Below are 18,917 nucleotides of genomic sequence, written 5' to 3'. Positions count from 1 at the left end.
GAGAGTTATACTTTTATGTTTCGCTTTCATGCACCGCGTTCCGAGAAGTAAAAGCAGATTTTGCGATTTCAATTGGCCCCAATTTATGGTTTCACTAAGCAGGTTTTAAGCAGAGCTTAGAGGGTGGAGGGAAAAGCCAAGACGAGCGAGCGTTCAGCTTTCATAGATAGCAGTTGCCTGTTCGTCGTATGGTTGCTTATTGTTGATTACGGACATTTGCATGAAAAACCGATAGTGATGTATTTTTTTCGCACAATAAAATCAATTTGTTAAATGAATTAGATGATACATTATTGCGGTGCTATGTGAGTGATTCTATCCGAAATGACCTGAATATATTCGAGAACTGTTTGAGTAAGTTAAATTCGCAACTTCAATTTGGACTAAAATTTTTCATTTTTCACTTCCGTCATGGACATCCCATAGAATCTCCTCTCTAGGTCGAGGAGATGTCGATACTCACAACGATTCTGCCACTTCCATTTGAATTTGAATTTCCTGCTGCTGATTTAAAACTGTCAGAAGTGGTCCTAGCTGTGGTGAAAATTATGAATTTTTGAGATGCCGTATGAGTGCAGTTGTGCTCCCGTGGCCGAGTGGTTAGCGTCATAACTAACATGCCGGGTTTTCGGGTTCGATTCCCGTTCTGGTCGGGGGAATTTTTCGTCAAAGAAATTTCCTCCGACTTGCACTGTGATCACGCGTATTCTAGAGCTTGCCACTCAGAATGCATTCAAGGCGTGTTATTTGGCATAGAAATCTCAACTAAGTACTAATAAAAATGACGCAAGTAATACTACGTTGAGACGGCGAAGTTCCTCTAGGAACGTTAGTGCCATTGAAGAAGAAGAAGAAGAAGATGAGTGCAGTTCTTAGAATGTTGGAATTCAACGCAGCTGTGTTCACGGGCAATCCTCCCTTAACAGCTTATTCCATCACTGGATCTTACATGATTTCCGGTTGTTCTTACAAACGAAGTTCTTGGGCAACTGTTGAAAAAAGGAAAGGATAATCAAATTGTTTTCATCTTTCCCTTCAGTAAAGTGTCTGTCTTTCCCGAATTGAGTAGTATTTTTTAACATCATTCTGGAGTAAAAAAGAGAAAACTTACCGCTGATTCGATAAAATGGAAGAAAAGCGATGGTAAAACACCCACGTGACGAAAAATACCCAATAAATTACTTGTTAATAATAAGAACCTTATTTTCTGCAGACGAAAATTTACATCGAATTGTTCTTTGCAGATCATTTTTATGTTTTGACGTGGGACTACGTCTAACCGGAATATATGGGGGGTAAAATGGAAACCTAAGCATTAAACATGCAGAACAAAATGAATGATTTCGTATGCTTATAACTCGAACATTTCTTACTGGATCAGAAAGATGTTTGCATCAATTGATAGGGAATATTTCTACGCATCTATCGCAATTAATAAAATGTTATTTTTCTTTAGATAAACAATTGAATAACTGTAAAATGTTAAGCGTTATCCAAACGCCCTAACTGCCACATTTCGATTGGCCCGATTTACCGTTTCCTCAACACGGCCATCAAAACCAAGCAGCCTTGGGGAAATCGGCATTGCAAATACATGGAAGTAAGGGGACTTTTGTTCTCACCGAAGTGTGCTCCCTAACACAGACTTCTTTTGTTCCCACCGAAATGTGTTCTCTAACAGCTGAAACCACTGAAATGTGTTCCGACTGAAATCTATTTTCCTACCGCAGACTTCAAATCCATGGAGCGTCGGGAAATTGGCATTGCAAATTCATGCAAGTCAGGGGTATTTTTGTTCCGACTGAACTGTGTTTCTCCAACACAGACTTCAGAACTTAGGAGTCTGGGGAGATTGTCATTACAAATTCATGCAGGCCGGGGGCCTTTTCGTTCCGACTGAAATGTGTTTGCCTAACACAGACTTGAAAACCAAGTTTTCTGGGGAAATCGGCTTCGCAAATAAATGCAAACTGCGAGTACTTTTGTACTCGCTTGCTTTCGTGCAGACTACAATATGTTTCCCTAACAAGGTCTTTCAAACTAAGGAACCTGGGAAAATCGTGCAGACACTAGAGGCGAATGAACTTTCAAGTTTCAAGCAAATTCGCGTTTCGAGAAGTATGTACACTTGAGAGATGCAAACTTTAAAGAAAAATGTAAAATAAAATAATCTTTTGATAATTCTCACATTCACATATTTTGTCATAGGCATCATACCAAACGTAAAAGGACTGTTATTAAATTTACTTGTAACAAGAACATAATCTATCACAATGCATTAATTGACCTTACATGGCATAGGTTCAATCTTTTTACTCACAAAGCAGATATATTAAATTCAATTGAATTCTGAAATTGTTTCATTCAATCAAGAATTTAATCAATACCAAAAAATGATTGCTAAGCTAAAGTACCACGTCCCACGTTAACCTTACAGTTATGTCATAGATATAACCCATCCATTTTTTAATTTATAATTTTAACAGAAGGCCAGCTAGGTGCACACAGTAAGTGTCAATAGTATTGATACACTGTTCAGACATTCAGACGGGGGTTTACAGATGCAGAGCATTCTGTAAAAATATATTGAGCAGACTTTTCACATTCAATCTCACTCCCACTGGCAACTGTCCGTTTCACCCCACCATTAATACTGGTATTTAATAATTTAATTTTTCCACTCACGAAGGAATTGCATCTTCCGTACATACCTACTATCGCTTCTCTGTTAACTCACAAATCAAAATATAACCATCAGCGAATTGAATATTGATATTAAACCACCGCAAAATGGCGCCACATCTATATTTTTCACAACCCCATCAATATGGGTATCAAATGAAAAAGCTTGACTAGTAGAATACAATTATTCATGAAAAATGCAAATCTAAGATGGCGGCCACTAAAAAAAAGTGGATTACCTATTTTCTCAGAACCCCATCAAATGAAAAGGCTTGACTAGTAGAACACAATTATTTATGAAAAATGCCCAAAAATGTATCAAAAGAAAGTTCTCGACTAGTAGAACTTAGCAGATAATGAAAAATCCAATTTCAAGATGGCCGCAGTCCCCAAATAACTAACTACTTTTTGAATGCTTCCATTCAGCTTGACCTGTTTCTATGCATGTTTGAATGTTTTTTTTGGGTTGTCGCACATTAATAGAAAATTGACCCCGTTCCTGTTGAATGATTGATCTGAAATTTGGAACATGCATTTAGTTCTACTGCCATTATAAAACTGCGTACTCCATGATCTTGAAAAATTCAATTTGGCCGCCTCAAAAAAATGGCTGAATGGCTTGATTCGGAGAATACACTACACTATGAACAACATGAATTCGAAAAGGTCACCGCTACAAAATGGTCAACTATGTATTTTTTGCAATCCCCTCAATATTGGTATCAAATGAAATGATTTGACTAATAGAAGACAGTACAGATCGGACTCGATTTGATGTGTTTCGATTATATACAATTTTGGACTCGATTATATTCATTTTGAAAAAATATTTTTTTCAAACTTCAAATATGGCTTATTTCATGAAGAAATATAACCTTTCAACGTTAAGGTGAAGTTTAAGTGGCTATTACATGTACAGTGGGGTAAAAATCGTGATTTTTGAAGATTTTGCTTGAATTTTCATCAGGAATTGTTTATATCGATATTGCCAAATTAGCAAAGATAGAAGTTGTGCGTCAAAGAACAAATTGTGGAGCGATTAAAGAACTTCAGTTTTACTGATAGAAACAATCTAGTTTAATATAAATTTTTAGGATATAAATAAATAATAACACATTAAAAATCATTTACTTTTAAGTGTTTTACTTCCAAAATGTTATTAAAATTCACTAATTTAGTTGTTCCCCTACTATATCTTGTACTAAATTTTCTCATCTTTCAAATGAAAGTATCAGAATCGTCTTCTGTAGTGGACTTTTTAATGTAGAACCAGTTTGAAGCAATAGAGTCCGAAACAAAAAAAAAGTTCTGTAACTCTGTCATTGTTGAAATTCGATCATATGCGTAGGAGGATTTTTTTCATCAAATATGATCGTCTATTACTTCCTGAGAGAATCTGGATAAATTATTTTTTTCATGTGAGAAAGGTGTTTTCTGACTTTAAGGGGATGAATCAAAAATCAAATTCCTCTTTTATTTTCAAAAAACGAAAAATACATGCAGAAAAAAACAAATAAAGAAAAAAAAATGTTTTGACTCGATTATCCGGAGGATTCGATCATCCGGAGTGAAAAAAAAATCAATACTCCGGATAATCGAGTCCGACCTGTATAGTTTTTCTAAATTCAGGTTACGTATTATCATTCAATAAAATTTCCGAGAGATATTTCACACGCGAAAAAAATCTGTACCAATTTGTACTTTTTGACGGAAATCTGCAATCTGTACCGTACCTGTACCTTTCCAGATAAATCTGTACGTGTGGCAAAAACTGTTTTTGATCGGTATTCATTCCAATAGGGTGGTTTAAATATTACAGAAAAATATGTAGACTATGTTCTCATTAATAGAAATCAGAAATTCAAAATGTAACTATACAAATGAACCACCTGTCCATATTATTCCCACTGTCCGTATTACCCGCACTTCCCCTATGTCATAAATTTGATGTTCCTGAGGACGTTTGATTTGGAGGTTTGCAAAAAAAGTCACAGGAGGGTTGTGTCCGAGACACTACTGTATAGTTGACGTAGGATCGTAGGCTCTTATTTATTAAAATTAAATAAATCGTTTCATCGTTTTCAAGTCATTTTTAACATAACCGCTACCATAAAAAAAAAGTTATCCATTATTTTCTCGGGAGCTGACTTTAGTGATCAATATCTCGCGTAATATCGATCCAACAATTTCAAGTTGAGGCTCGTTGTAAAGGTGACATTCCACACAAAAACACGATACTGCAACAGTAAAATAAGTGCAATTTACCTTTTTTTTTATTTTCTTTTTTTTTTCAAATTTTCTTCTCTTGACCTCTCGCTTTGCTTGAATTCACTATCGTTAGATTGCAAGTGGAATGTAATCAGGGACCCCAACGGTAGTGACCACTTACCAATCAAAATTTCCATCATCATTGGTTCGAATTCTTCTGAATCTATAAACATGACATATGACCTCACAAGACACATTGACTGGAAAAAATATGCGGACGCGATTGCTCTAGCCATCAATTCCAGAGATGGCTTACCTCCATTGGAGGAGTATAACTTCCTTTCTCGTTTGATCTATGACAGCGCGGTTCGCGCTCAAACGAAACCCATCCCAGGTTCCACCACTCGCCGAAGGCCTCTCAATCTATAGTGGGATAGCCAATGTTCCAAGTTTTAAGTAGAAAAATCGAATGCATTTAAAGCTTTTCGGAAACGTGGAACCCCTGAAAATTTTCAAGCGTATTTAGCCCATGAGAATCAGTTCAAAAATTTGATCAAAGGGAAAAACCGTGCTTATTGGCGAAATTTCGTGGGAGGTTTGTCACGAGAAACGTCAATGAAAAAAAATATGGAAATTTTGCACGGAAGGTTTGTCCTAATTCCGCTCCTGTGCAAAAAATAGTTCGAGATATACCACAAGATAGGTGCGATCTTAATTCCGAGTTTTCGATGGTAGAATTCTCTCTTGCTCTCCTTTCTTGCAACAATTCTGCTCCGGGATCGGATAGAATTAAGTTCAACTTGTTGAAAAACCTTCCTGATGTTGTGAAACATCGATTGTTGAATTTATTCAATCGGTTTCCTGAGCATAATATTGTTCCATATGATTGGAGACAAGTACGAGTTATAGCTAGTCAAAAACTCGAAAAGTCCGCGTCCGAATTCAATTCGTACCGCCCAATAGCAATGCTGTCTTGTATACGGAAATTGATGGAGAAAATGATCTTGTTTCGCATTGATCGTTGGGTTGGAACGAATGGCTTACTCTCAGATACACAATATGGATTCCGCAGGGGCAAGGGGACGAATGATTGTCTTGCGTTGCTTTCTTCAGAAATTCAAATGGCTTACGCAGAAAAAAAAACAAATGGCTTCAGTATTCTTGGACATAAAGGGGGCCTTTGATTCAGTTTCAATAGAGGTTTTGTCAGACAAATTACACTCTCGGGGTCTGCCGCCTCTATTGAATAATATGTTATATAACTTACTTTGTGAGAAACATTTTAATTTTTCTCACGGGGATTCGACAGTAAGTCGGGTCTCCTATATGGGTCTCCCTCAGGGCTCATGTTTAAGCCCCCTTTTGTACAACTTCTATGTAAGCGACATCGACAATTGACTTACACAAAATTGCAGCCTAAGACAACTTGCAAATGATGGAGTGGTGTCTGTCGTAGGATCAAACGAATCCAACCTGCAATGTTATTTGGATTGGAATTGTTCATATGATGACCAATGGATTGAGACCATCGGAGCGTTACTTCCGTTGCAACTTGGAAACAGAGTCCGGCGTCTGCAAAGCAACGCTGGCTGTCTATTAAGAATCACTCAATTTCCATTACAAACTAATTTATGGGATTTTGCGCCCGATAACAAACTTGGTACCGCTCGTCACGATCAATGGCAAAAACACTAATGATCCAATTATTCAAATACAAGTCGTCAGCTTTTTGTTAGGCCGCACGCTGCGGCAACACGAGAAAAACAACCATTATCGCTAATTATCGAAGGTACTCGTTATAACCGTCCAAACCAATGACACGCCTGATTAATCGCTCCATCATAATTAAGGCTTATCTTGTAGACACGACGATACCATCTTATTATTGCCTAGCCTCCGCTCCTTCGCACCGGTCGGGTTTCATCTTCTCGTTTCGTCCGTGATGCTAATCATTTTTATGCCTCGTCAGTATCGGTTGTTTTTTTTTCTTCATTTGTTTATTCGTTTGGTTCCGTGACTACTCAAGTTGTATTTGCTCAGTATAAACGGTCGAAAAATGGAAATCCACACTTTGTTTGGCTTGATAAGCAGCAGCAGCAGGAGCACGAACTCGTGCACAACCCACGTGCCGAATATTTTCAGCCATCCGCGACGCGGGAATCGAGAACATCCTTTTCACTGAAAGCGGCAAAACGTGTGGCGAACGTTCACAGCTAATTAACTAATAAGCAGGCAGTAGCAGAACAATCCAACGACGACTGAGTCGAATTTGTAACGAAACGATAAATTGGATGAGTTGTGGAGTTTTGTTAATTTTCACCCAAGTGGCGGTGAACGAGCAAAACGTTCGTCACTCACGTAAGATAAACCGTGTGGCGTGGCTAGAGCATGACATTCTTCGAGCGTGAAGGCACCATGGTTCACCAGTGTGTTGAACTCGAAACAAATCCACGATTCGACATGAATCCTTGAATTAAACCGTTGCTTCCCTAATTGAAATATCGTTCAAGGTTCTGCTAAAAAGGATGAAGCTTCATCGAGGGAAAGTAAACCCTTGATTCTATTTCCTTTTTAATATTCTCCTCCTGGAACACACTTAAATTTCTGTACGCATCGGCATTAGGGACTTTGCATATGATTGTCACGCTATGCTCGAGCAGGTAGCAGCAGAGACCCGGTGCGTTGAGAACAGGTTCACTTTTTTCTTTCGTGTAAGCGACATCTACAATATGTAAATTGTGAATACACAGCGTATGTAGACATCAGAGAATACCACAGCAACTAGAGACAGAGACATCCTAAGAGCACACACTTTTTGTCCCGTTATATATTCCCACATATTCATCACCATTTTTCACTAGAAAGACTAATAATTTTGCCTCCCGATTCTTTTGTTTAACGCCTTCACATCCCACGACGAATGATCATCTATTTTTTTTCTCCCTGCGAAACGTGTCACCATAAAGTCCACCAAGGAAACGATTACAGCGACATCACGACGGTTTAGCTGCAGAGAAAAATACGACCCATAACTCATGCCAAATCCGGTTCTCACTTTCACCCGCCCCCCAATCATCGTTATTTGCATTTTAGGAATGAAGTGTTAAATTGCAGATGCATTATGATTCGAAGGGCGTGGGCGAAGCCACTTCCATGGCACCGCTGCTTGCAGTAAGCTGCAGCTCCTGGAGGAAGCGCGATTAAAAGGAGATAAATCACCGCTTGTGTCTGGCGGAATGTGCAACGGATTGGTGTGAGAAGTCACGCGAGGAGGACACGAGCGATAATTCAAGATTAATCGCATAATTTTATCTTGGGTGATTTGCGGTGAAAATTAGATGCTCGTCTTTGACACATTGTGACACTGAGTGTAATCCATTCGCAGCATCCCCCGCAGCGCATTCGCATCGTTAGCACTTATATGCACGTAATTTTTCAACCATTATCAGCAGAGCGCATTTGCCGCCCAAACAGTGAAGGATGGTGATGGCAAATAAATTGCGAATTGTGATTTTGACAGTGAATCTGTCTGTTTCTCGACTGAGGAATCCGCATTTTTTACGGACACTTTGAATAATATATAATCAAACGAAATCCCAAAAAAATATTATTCGTGATCCTACGATATTTATTTGTTTATTTATTTATTTCATCTGACTATATATTGTCATATTGAAAAATTGGCGGGGAAAAGCCAAAATGGCGTAAAAACCCCACATCTTTACATCATACATTGAAAGGAGCACATAAAAACATATCATGGTCAAAATATAAACATTAATATAAACATAATCAATTAGCAATCATCGTTGGAAGCGTCTTCGTCCAGTATTCATTATTGATTCAGTGGTCCATGTTGAATCCGGCAACGGAAAGCTTCGGCAAATTGGTTGAAGTCGAAGAATTCATAAAATACATTGAATCGTGCTGACATAAAGCGAATAGGGCCGTGTAAGCTGTAGTTCGCCAAACGTGGTCCAAGATGAAGGAAGCTTCTTGTGCGAAGGGCTCTCTCAGGTGCATAGATGTTTATCTCCGCAAGAATACCAGGACTATCAATTTCTCCCAAAAGCACTTTGGCTGCAAACAATGCCTGGCTTACCTTCCTTCTATTCTGGAGTGTATCGAGTCCCAGTAATTGGCAGCGAGCCTCGTAGGGTGGGAGGATAATTGGATCATTCCATGGAAGAGTACGTAGAGCATAACGGACGAATTTTCCTTGAATTGATTCGATTCTTTCCACCCACAATGTTTGATAGGGACACCAAACCACCACGCCGAATTCCAGAACCGATCGAACAAGCGTACAGAATAATGCTTTCAGGCAAGTGGGATCGCGAAATTGATCCGAAATTTTAAAGATGAATCCGAGAAGCTTATTGGCCTTGGATATTATGTCCGAGTAGTGCGGCTTGAAGTTTAAAGCTGAGTCTACACGTAGCAAAGGATGATGATCGATCATGTATGTAAACGTTGTTGGCTTGAGTTTTCGATGAAATGTAATGACGTTGCATTTTTGAACATTTAGTGAAAGGAAGTTTCTTAAGCACCACTCATCGAAAGTGTTTAGCAGGTGCTGCAGTCGCAAGCAGTCAGCCGTTTCCCGAACTGTCATAAAAATTTTGACGTCATCCGCATAGAACAATCGACTACCTATTGGGAGGATCAACCCAATCTCGTTCAAAAATATAGAAAACAGCATCGGTCCGAGGTTGCTGCCTTGAGGTACTCCTGAGCTATTGGTGAACTTTTCCGAGAGATCCGTACCAATTTTCACACACAGTTTTCGGTTCGTAAGATATGACCTGAACCAACGAGTGAGCCTTGGAGATACTCCAAGCTTCTCAAGTTTGGCAAGCAGCATGTTATGATCAACCCTATCAAAAGCAGCCTTGAGGTCGGTGTACACAACATCCACCTGCGCTCCAACTTCCATATTCCTGAGGCAAAGCGAAACGAAAGGAACAAGATTCGTTGAAACGGACCTCTTAGGGTAGGAAACCGTGTTGATCAGCAGTAATATAATTTTTGCAGCAAGAAAACAATGCGTCGTTGATTATGATTTCGAATATCTTAGAACAGGCGTTAAGCGATGTGATTCCTCGATAGTTTACGACGTTCTGCTTGTCTCCTTTCTTGTAAACCGGGAACATAAATGAATATTTCCAACGTGTTGGAAACACACCCTGATGTATCGAGATATTGAACAGTTTCGACAGCAGTATTATAAATTCAGAAGAGCAATTCTTCAGTACGCAGGAAGGAATTCCGTCGGGACCAGCAGTGTTGGAGAATTTCAGTTTTTTTATAGTAGATTCAACACAGGCTGATGAAATCGTAGCGATATCAAAATCAAAAATGTCTCTGGGAGTATCTCTTATCGCATCTCCAATCTGGATCAATGAAGCGAAGCGATCGTTAAAAACACTTCTGAAGTGCTCAGCCAGGAGCAGGCAATTCTGTTGCCCAGGTGAATTTCCAATGGTAACCCATCCTCCTTCCGTTTTGTTTTCACAAACGACCAGAACTATCTTGGATTGCGCCGTAGATTGTCCTGAATGCGCCGTGTATACCTTTTGTAAAGGAAACGATTGTACGTTCGGTATTCCTTGCTGGCTACTGACAGCAAATATTTGGCAATAGAATTACGGGTGTTACAATACTTGCGAAGCGCTCTTGATCTCAATCGCTTCAAATGACGTAGTCGAGCATTGGACCAGGCAGGCTTCGGAGCAGGTCTGCTCAACGGTACACAGTCAGAAATTACTCGGCTCACGACTTCCTCAAAGTAGTTAACGGCTTCATCTATCGATGGACAGGTATCCAGGAACTGCCAATCTGCCTGGGCGAGTGAAAGCCTTAATGCAACAAAGTCGGTTCTTCGGAAGTCGAGCTCGCGCACTTCAGTGGTATTGTCGAAGCGGACGGGTATCGACAGATTAATATGAATTTCCAAAGCAGGATGGTAGTTGTCAAGACCGATTAAGGGTTCGAGAGCTTATATAACAGAACATTCCGTGACTGCCGCTTCATTCACCAGCACAAAATCGAGGATCCGTGAGTTAATATTAGTAACTTTGTTGATTTGCATTAAATTATGCAGGCTGAAACCATCCAAGAGTGTACAGCAGGAAGCTGGGATGTTCGACCGAATAACATCAATGGTAGGATGATCATTAGCAGAAACGTTCCAAATCAGCCCAGATTGATTGTAATCACCAAGTACCAGAGCTAAGTCATTCTGTTCTAGTCGAGATAGTACATCACCAATCGAACTGATGTGATTGTTGATACTGTTAGAATCTGATTTCCGGTCTGGAGGAAGATACATCACACCAACACTTAATGATCTATGTGGAGTCGTAATTTTCACCCACAACTGCTCGAGAGATGTACAGACAGGAGTAGGATCGCGACAGCAACTAAGACGTTTTGAAACTGCTATCAAGACGCCACCTCCGCGCGATTTAGAACTGTTCAGATGATTACGGTCGTTGCGAAATACTGTATACATACTCCCAAACAACTGTAAGGAATTAATTCGTTCATCAAGCCAGGTTTCGGTGAGAACTATAACGTCATAGTTGGAATCAACTGCGGTCAGAAACAAGTCATCTATCTTTGTCCTAAGCACGCGGACGTTCTGGTAGTACATCAAGAGAGTTCAATTTCAGGATAAATGCTGCAGTTTTGCTGAGGAACACTGAAAGTCGAAGAACTATCAGGCGATGGAAAACTATCAGAATGAACGTACTTGCCTGTATGAGAGACTCGAAAGACCCCGACACCTTCCTCGACCACAGGACCAGAACGTCTAAGAAGGCATGTACGAGCTGCAGGCGCGACTGGGTCGGGAGGACTAGGGGCTTCCTTAGTGCTACAGGCATTGCGTTCTGGGACGATAACTGATGCACGAAGTAACTGGTTTTGGCGCTATTGGCCCCCACCTCCGGAAGGAGTTTGATCCGTAGGAATCCTAATGACTCGTTTTTTTTGCGGGTAGCTTATGAATTCGCGAAAGGACACGTTTTCCGGCCAAGTATCTTTCGACAAAGCAGCGTTTCTAATAGATTTGTTCACACCGACTTTGAAGGTAACAAAACTTAAGGTGGCAGGATCTTTGTCTTTAGGGACCAACCTGATCACTTTTGGTTCTACATCGGCGCTCAAGTTCAAACAATCTTTAGTTAGTTTAACGATGTCATTCTCGGAAGTACTCGGTTCAAATGCGGATAAATGAATCCACAGCAATTCCGCCGGCGGAGAAATAAAAAATCCAACTTTCTTATCTTTATAGATAGAGGTAAACATAGTTCGACATTGTTGTAGCTCCAATTATTTGAGACATCTTTGTAGAACAAGGTATTTCCCTATCTCTTGAAATAACCGATACAGCGCCTTTTTCTCTAAGTTACGTTAGAGTCACCATGAAAAAAAAACTGTTTTTTTGCTCTACCTTTTATATTTAAAATTTTACATGCAAACTGTCTTCGAAAGACATTAAGAGCTTACTAATACAAACATTTTTCGATGTAGAACTTGTCAATTTCTCAACTTAACTCAAAGTTATTGACATTTCTTTCCAAAAAACATGCTCTTTTCATATATATTTTTTTTATCCCATTTAATTATTTATTAGGCTCATTAGCATTTTATCTGTAACAGAGCCGGTTTTTTTTATCGTGTACATGTACATATGTTAATATTCCTATAAGTTGTAAATTACACATTAGTAGTAGTAGCCATTTAGGCGTTAGGTTTTCTGTTCCATTACATTATGGTAAATTACACTGTAGTAGCCATTTAGGCGTAAGGGTATTCTATCTGTTCTTCCATTGCTCAGCAGATCGGACAGCGGAGACAGTTGATATTGATCATTGTTGGGTTATTTATAGAACAGCAGCCCGATGTTTCTTGCAGAGCAGAGCAGTTTTATGGATGAATCGATCTTATTTCGACCGTGGATCGATCTCCATCGCTGAGGGCCTTGAGGGCCCTGAGTTTGAACTCACAATCGATCGCTTAGTAAGCGAACGCGTAACCAAGTGGCTACGAGACCCCCAGCTCTTTTCATTTGTTTGTCATTATTTCTGGGGCAAACATAAAAAATGTTTGTTGACGGAATTTGAAAGAACAGATTCCCTGTATATAATATGTAATTTTCAAAACTATGTTATTTTTTGTTTTCGAGTAAATTAACATTCAAATCATGAGTTTTTGGATGAAAACCCATCAATAACTTTGAGCGCGGTTAAGATATTGACAAGTTCTGCATCGCAAAATGTTGTTATCGATAAGCTCTAAAAGTCGTACGAAGACCATTTTTATGTAGAATTTTAAATATAAAAGTTAGAGTAAAAAAAAACCGTTTTTTCATAGTTACCCCAATGCAACTCGGATTGAAGGCGCTAAAAACTACTTTGTGGGAGATATTTATTGTTTAGACAAAAACTGTCTTAGACAAAATTGTTACATATGGTAGAGCGCTCATTTTTATGTTATCAAAAATAGGGCGACCAAATTTGTCGATGAAATTAAAACTATAACTTTCCTATCTTTATAGATAGAGATAAACATAGTTCAACAATGTTGTAGCCCCAATTATTGTAAACAACTTTGTAGAACAAAGCTTTTTTCTATCTTTTAAAATAATCGATTTAACGATTTTTCTAAGTTGCATTAGGGTGACCATGAAAAAACGTGTTTTTTCTGCTTTGACTTTTATATTTCAAATTGTACATCAAAACTATCTTCGTACGACTTTTAGAGCTTATCGATACCAACATTTTGCGATGCAGAACTTGTCTATATCTTAATCCTACTCAAAGTTATTGATGGGTTTTCATCCAAAAACTTATGATTTCAATTTTAATTTACTCAAACACAAAAAATAACATAGTTTTGGAAATCACACATCATGTAGAGTGAAATATGCTCTTTCAAATGCCGCCAATATTTTTTTTTTACGTTTGCCCCAGAAAGAATGACAAACAAATGAAAAGAGCATTTTTTTGGGAATATATATATATATATATATATATATATATATATATATATATATATATATATATATATATATATATATATATATATATATATATATATATATATATATATATATATATATATATATATATATATATATATATATATATATATATATATATATATATATATATATATATATATATATATATATATATGGGAATAGCTTTGAGTAAAGTTGAGATATTGAATTCCGGCCCGAAAAATGTTTGTGTCAGTATGTTCTAAAAGTCTTTCGAAGGCAGTTTGTATGTAGAATTTGAAATATAAACGTAAGAGCAAAAAAAAACATTTTTTTTCATGGTGACCCTAACGTAACTTGCTCCCGTGGCCGAGTGGTTAGCGTCCCACACTATCATGCCGGGGGTTCGGGTTCGATTCCTGTTCTGGAACGTCAGAGCCATCCAAGAAGATGAAGGTCACGTTTTTATGAAATAAAATTACCGTAATAGCTATTTCCACTGTGAACGAATTCTCATGATTTGCATACCAATCGAATCGAATTCTCTAAGATTTGTTTGATATGCTTTACATTATAATTCGATAATCTTTAAACGGTTTAAATTCTTGAAAACTGGAAGAACTTCCTTTTTTCCCATACATGTGTTCTGCCGATTTGTGTTCTAACCCTACTCGTATTTCGAATGTTTATGATTCGAATATTTCTTAACAGATCGGAAAGATGCTTGCATCAATTGATAGGATATATTTGTACGCGTCTATCACAATTAATAAAATATTATTTTTCATGAGATGAACAATTGTATAACTGTAATATATATATATATATATATATATATATATTAGGAATCACGAGCTTTGAGTAAAGTTGAGATATTGAATTCCGGCCCGAAAAATGTTTGTGTCAGTATGTTCTAAAAGTCTTTCGAAGGCAGTTTGTATGTAGAATTTGAAATATAAACGTAAGAGCAAAAAAAACAATTTTTTTCATGGTGACCCTAACGTAACTTGCTCCCGTGGCCGAGTGGTTAGCGTCCCACACTATCATGCCGGGGGTTCGGGTTCGATTCCTGTTCTGGAACGTTAGAGCCATCCAAGAAGATGAAGGTCACGTTTTTATGAAATAAAATTACCGTAATAGCTATTTCCACTGTGAACGAATTCTCATAATTTGCATACCAATCGAATCGAATTCTCTAAGATTTGTTTGATATGCTTTACATTACAATTCGATAATCTTTAAACGGTTTAAATTCTTGAAAACTGGAAGAACTTCCTTTTTTCCCATACATGTGTTCTGCCGATTTGTGTTCTAACCCTACTCGTATTTCGAATGTTTATGATTCGAATATTTCTTAACAGATCGGAAATATGCTTGCATCAATTGATAGGATATATTTGTACGCGTCTATCACAATTAATAAAATATTATTTTTCATGAGATGAACAATTGTATAACTGTAAAATGTCAAGCGTTATCTCAACGCCCTAACTGCCAAGTTTTGATTGGCCCGCATTACGGTTTCCCCAACACAGACTTCTTAATTGATTTACCTGTGGAAATCCGCTCTGCAAATATACATGCAAGTAGGAGGTATTTTTGTTCGCACCGAGCTGTGTTTTCCTAACCCAGACTTCAAAATCAATGTGCCTGGGGGAATCCGCTTGGAAAATACATGCAAGTCGGGGGTATTTTTAGGTGTTGAGTACTTTTGTACTCGCTTGTCGTTGTGCAGACCGGAATATGTTTCCCTAATGGCGGGTTTATATTAGGGAAATCTATAGCTATAGATGGATTTATTCACCTGAAAATAGATGTGAACGTGTGAGAATACATATGATACACTTCTTAGCGGAATAGAATGTATAGAATAAATTCAGGCTTATGTAAACGCTGGCGAATTTCTCACTGGTGAGAAATCACTGAAGTTGGATGCAATTCTACTTCAGGTGAATAAATTCACCGAAAATATAAATATATTCATTATATAAGTTCGCGCTAGTGGTGGCGCTAGTCGGTTGATGCGATTTCTATAAATCTCATCATATTTCTTCACACGAATATATCACTAGTCTAAACGCACCCTAAAACGTACTTTTGAACTGAGAAGCCTGGGAAAATCGTCATTTAAGATACTAGAGGTGAATGAACCTTCGGCGTTCGAGAACTACGTAATCATAAAATGTGCAATAATTTCAGAGGGAAATGTAAAATACACTGATCGTTTGACAATTCTTCCATTCACATATTTTGGTAGTCCTAGGCATCATATCAAACGTAGAAGGACGTTCATCAAATTTATTTGTAACGAAGAACATAATCTATTACAAAAAAAGTCCGATGCATTCTAAAATAATATTCGAAGTGGTAAACAAGGGGATTTCATAACATAATTGCGTAGTTCTACGTCGAAAATATACGGTCTTATCCTAGATACAACCCCTTACAATTTTTTCTTCCTTTTAATGCACATTGATAACTCATACAAGCAAATTTAACCAAAAAAAAAAAAATTTGCGTATTTCGGTACAAATTGAAAAATGGAAAATCGAATCACGAAGAGGTCGTGCCACGAGGAATTGTGCAATTTTCAGCTCTTAATACTCAACCTTATCTTGAGGATTTACGAGATTTTTACATCAATCGATTTGGAAACTATGTAATAATCTATTGCAGTATATAAAATTACTAGCTGACCCGACAAACGTTGTTTTGCCATATAAATTATTTCTAGTGAATTTGTTGGTTGTTCAATAAAAAACAACAAATGCATGAAAAGTGTGTTTTAACGCTCAAACACACTAAATCGTATGTGATCAATAAAAAAGAACGAATGAAACGAAACGAGTTCATTAACGTAACTGACATGTTTCACATATTAAAAGTTAAATGTCAGGTGAAAAACGTAATATAGATTGTTACGGCGAACCTGGGCGACTGCTGGCGGACACGGACGATAATACGGTGGAATCCGATGCTATGATGGACGCAGTCCTTTTCGGGATCTAATACTGAGCGTCAAAGCGTCGAAGTCCAATTATGTTTTAATAAAACCTCACTTTCGAAATGTACAAATTTATTCGATAACGTTTCGATCAGAACTGAACAATTCTATCCTATCGTGTAATCGACCTCGATCGTCGTCGGTTTCCCGCGCAACTATCGGGTGGGAGAAAGATAGAAAACGGAAATGCGGTTGATACGAATTAGCATACTAATTTCAAGCTAGCTATAAATTGTTTGGTTCACAATATGTAGTGGGATTCTGAGTTATACAATTCAAATATGGTTCACTATTTTTCTTATGTTCTAACGTAAGATCTCCAACATAGATGGTCGGTGTTAAGTCAGACCGGACCATGGGACATTTTTATGATTTCGAGAAAAACTAACTTGAAGTTTAGTGCTCTGCAATTATCGAAGCATTAATTTTTTTCGTTCAATATTGTTGCCAGAAGTGTTACCTACTCTCTGGCAATATTTTAACGTATGCTAATTGTAAAAAAACATTAAGTATCATACCAAATAAGGTAGTTATTCTTGTGTCTTTATTCCTCCGTGCGGCCTACCAAACGTCCTCTCACTTTCTAATGAATTCATTAAATCAACTTAGCTTTGCGCAGTGGCGATATCGTAACCAATGAGGTTTTACCGAGGTGCGAGGTGCGATTATTGCTAGTTGAAGGCAGTTATTGGGCCTCCTATTCGTGCATAGTCCACTCTGACTGAACCAATAAAGCACTTTTTAGGACTTGGTTCACTATGACTGAACAGTTTCGAAATATTTTTCAATCAATAAACAGTTGTGAGCAGGGTTGCACCATATACAGAAATTTCAGATACAGAATTACAGATTTTAAACAAAAATGCAAAATTTACAGATTTTCTCTGAATTCAATTCGAAATATTGAATTTATTACTTGGTTTATAAAAAAGTTTAAGTTGAGTTCACCACCTCGAAAAAACACCCTACGCTGAATTTCAGCTCAATCGGACTTAGGGGAGAGTGGCGCAAAGCGGTCAAAGTTAGAGATTTTTGAAAATCGAAAAATCACCTAAGTGGGGAGCTAAGGAAATCGGGGCTTTCGAAAAGTAAATTTGATGCCAAATGTCTTAAAATTGCATGAAACGTCGAGATCTAGTGTCATCTCGAAAAAAAACTTTTTGTAAAAAATCGGCATTCTAGGACTTTTTTTTTCGGAGTACGACGAAAAGTATGGGTTCGGGTGCCAATAAAAATAGTTATCTCGATTTTTCCTCCAATTATTGCTTTGAAAATAATGTTTATTTATATCCTTACTGGAGTGCATTCCATCAGCAGAAATTGTAGCTATGTTGACGGTCATTCTCATTCGAAGATGACGAAAGTATCAACATTCTACTTGGTCTACGTAAATTGTATCTCTTTACTAATGCTCCCTGAGGAAACAAACCTTTTTTCTTATGATTGACCATCTATATTTCGGATACTGGTAAAATTTCATAATTTAATTTTATAAACATCTTGATCGATATCAGAATAGTCTTCTTTTGAATCTGTAACGTCCTTTAGAACTCTAGATATTTTTGGGCGTCTCGGCATTTTTGGGTTAAGTTTTATAACTAGATAAAAATGTATGTTTAGAATATTGTTATTTTTTCCCCTCAATATAATACAGATATTCACAACTTACTTTCACTTCAAACTACTATATTCACCAGAACTTCGTACGATCGAAAAGTTTTGGGCGATAATGAAGAAGAAGCTGAAGAAAAGCGGAAAAACATTCAAAACCGATGAAGCATTGAAGAAAAACTGTGAGAAATTGTGCAAGGAAGATGGGCAAAGCCTCGCCCAAGATCTTAGGAGCAGTGTCAAGAGAAATGTATTCAGCTTGGGGGAGAAAAATCAATTAGAAAATTATGCCAAAACATAGCTAATATATAGTTATTTCATCCCTGAAAATTTGAGAAGTATCCGATTTAAACTGAATTTTTGGTAATCATTTTTATGTGTCCCATTTTTTCCGAGTTCAATATT

At 37.6% G+C, this 18,917-nt stretch overlaps 1 protein-coding gene and 1 pseudogene across 2 annotated transcripts in view; both read left to right on the top strand.

The window, feature by feature from the left end:
• Positions 1 to 18,917, top strand: part of LOC129772832 (uncharacterized) — a 400,665-nt gene that overhangs the window by 53,562 nt on the left and 328,186 nt on the right. The window lies entirely within an intron of this gene.
• On the top strand, positions 17,509 to 17,661 carry LOC129780854 (U4 spliceosomal RNA; annotated as a pseudogene).

The sequence above is a fragment of the Toxorhynchites rutilus genome, chromosome 3 (genome assembly GCF_029784135.1).
Source record: "Toxorhynchites rutilus septentrionalis strain SRP chromosome 3, ASM2978413v1, whole genome shotgun sequence".
Classification (NCBI taxonomy): domain Eukaryota; kingdom Metazoa; phylum Arthropoda; class Insecta; order Diptera; family Culicidae; genus Toxorhynchites; species Toxorhynchites rutilus.
The sequence above is the reverse complement of the archived record's forward strand: the minus strand, read 5'-3'. Positions and strand labels throughout refer to the sequence as shown.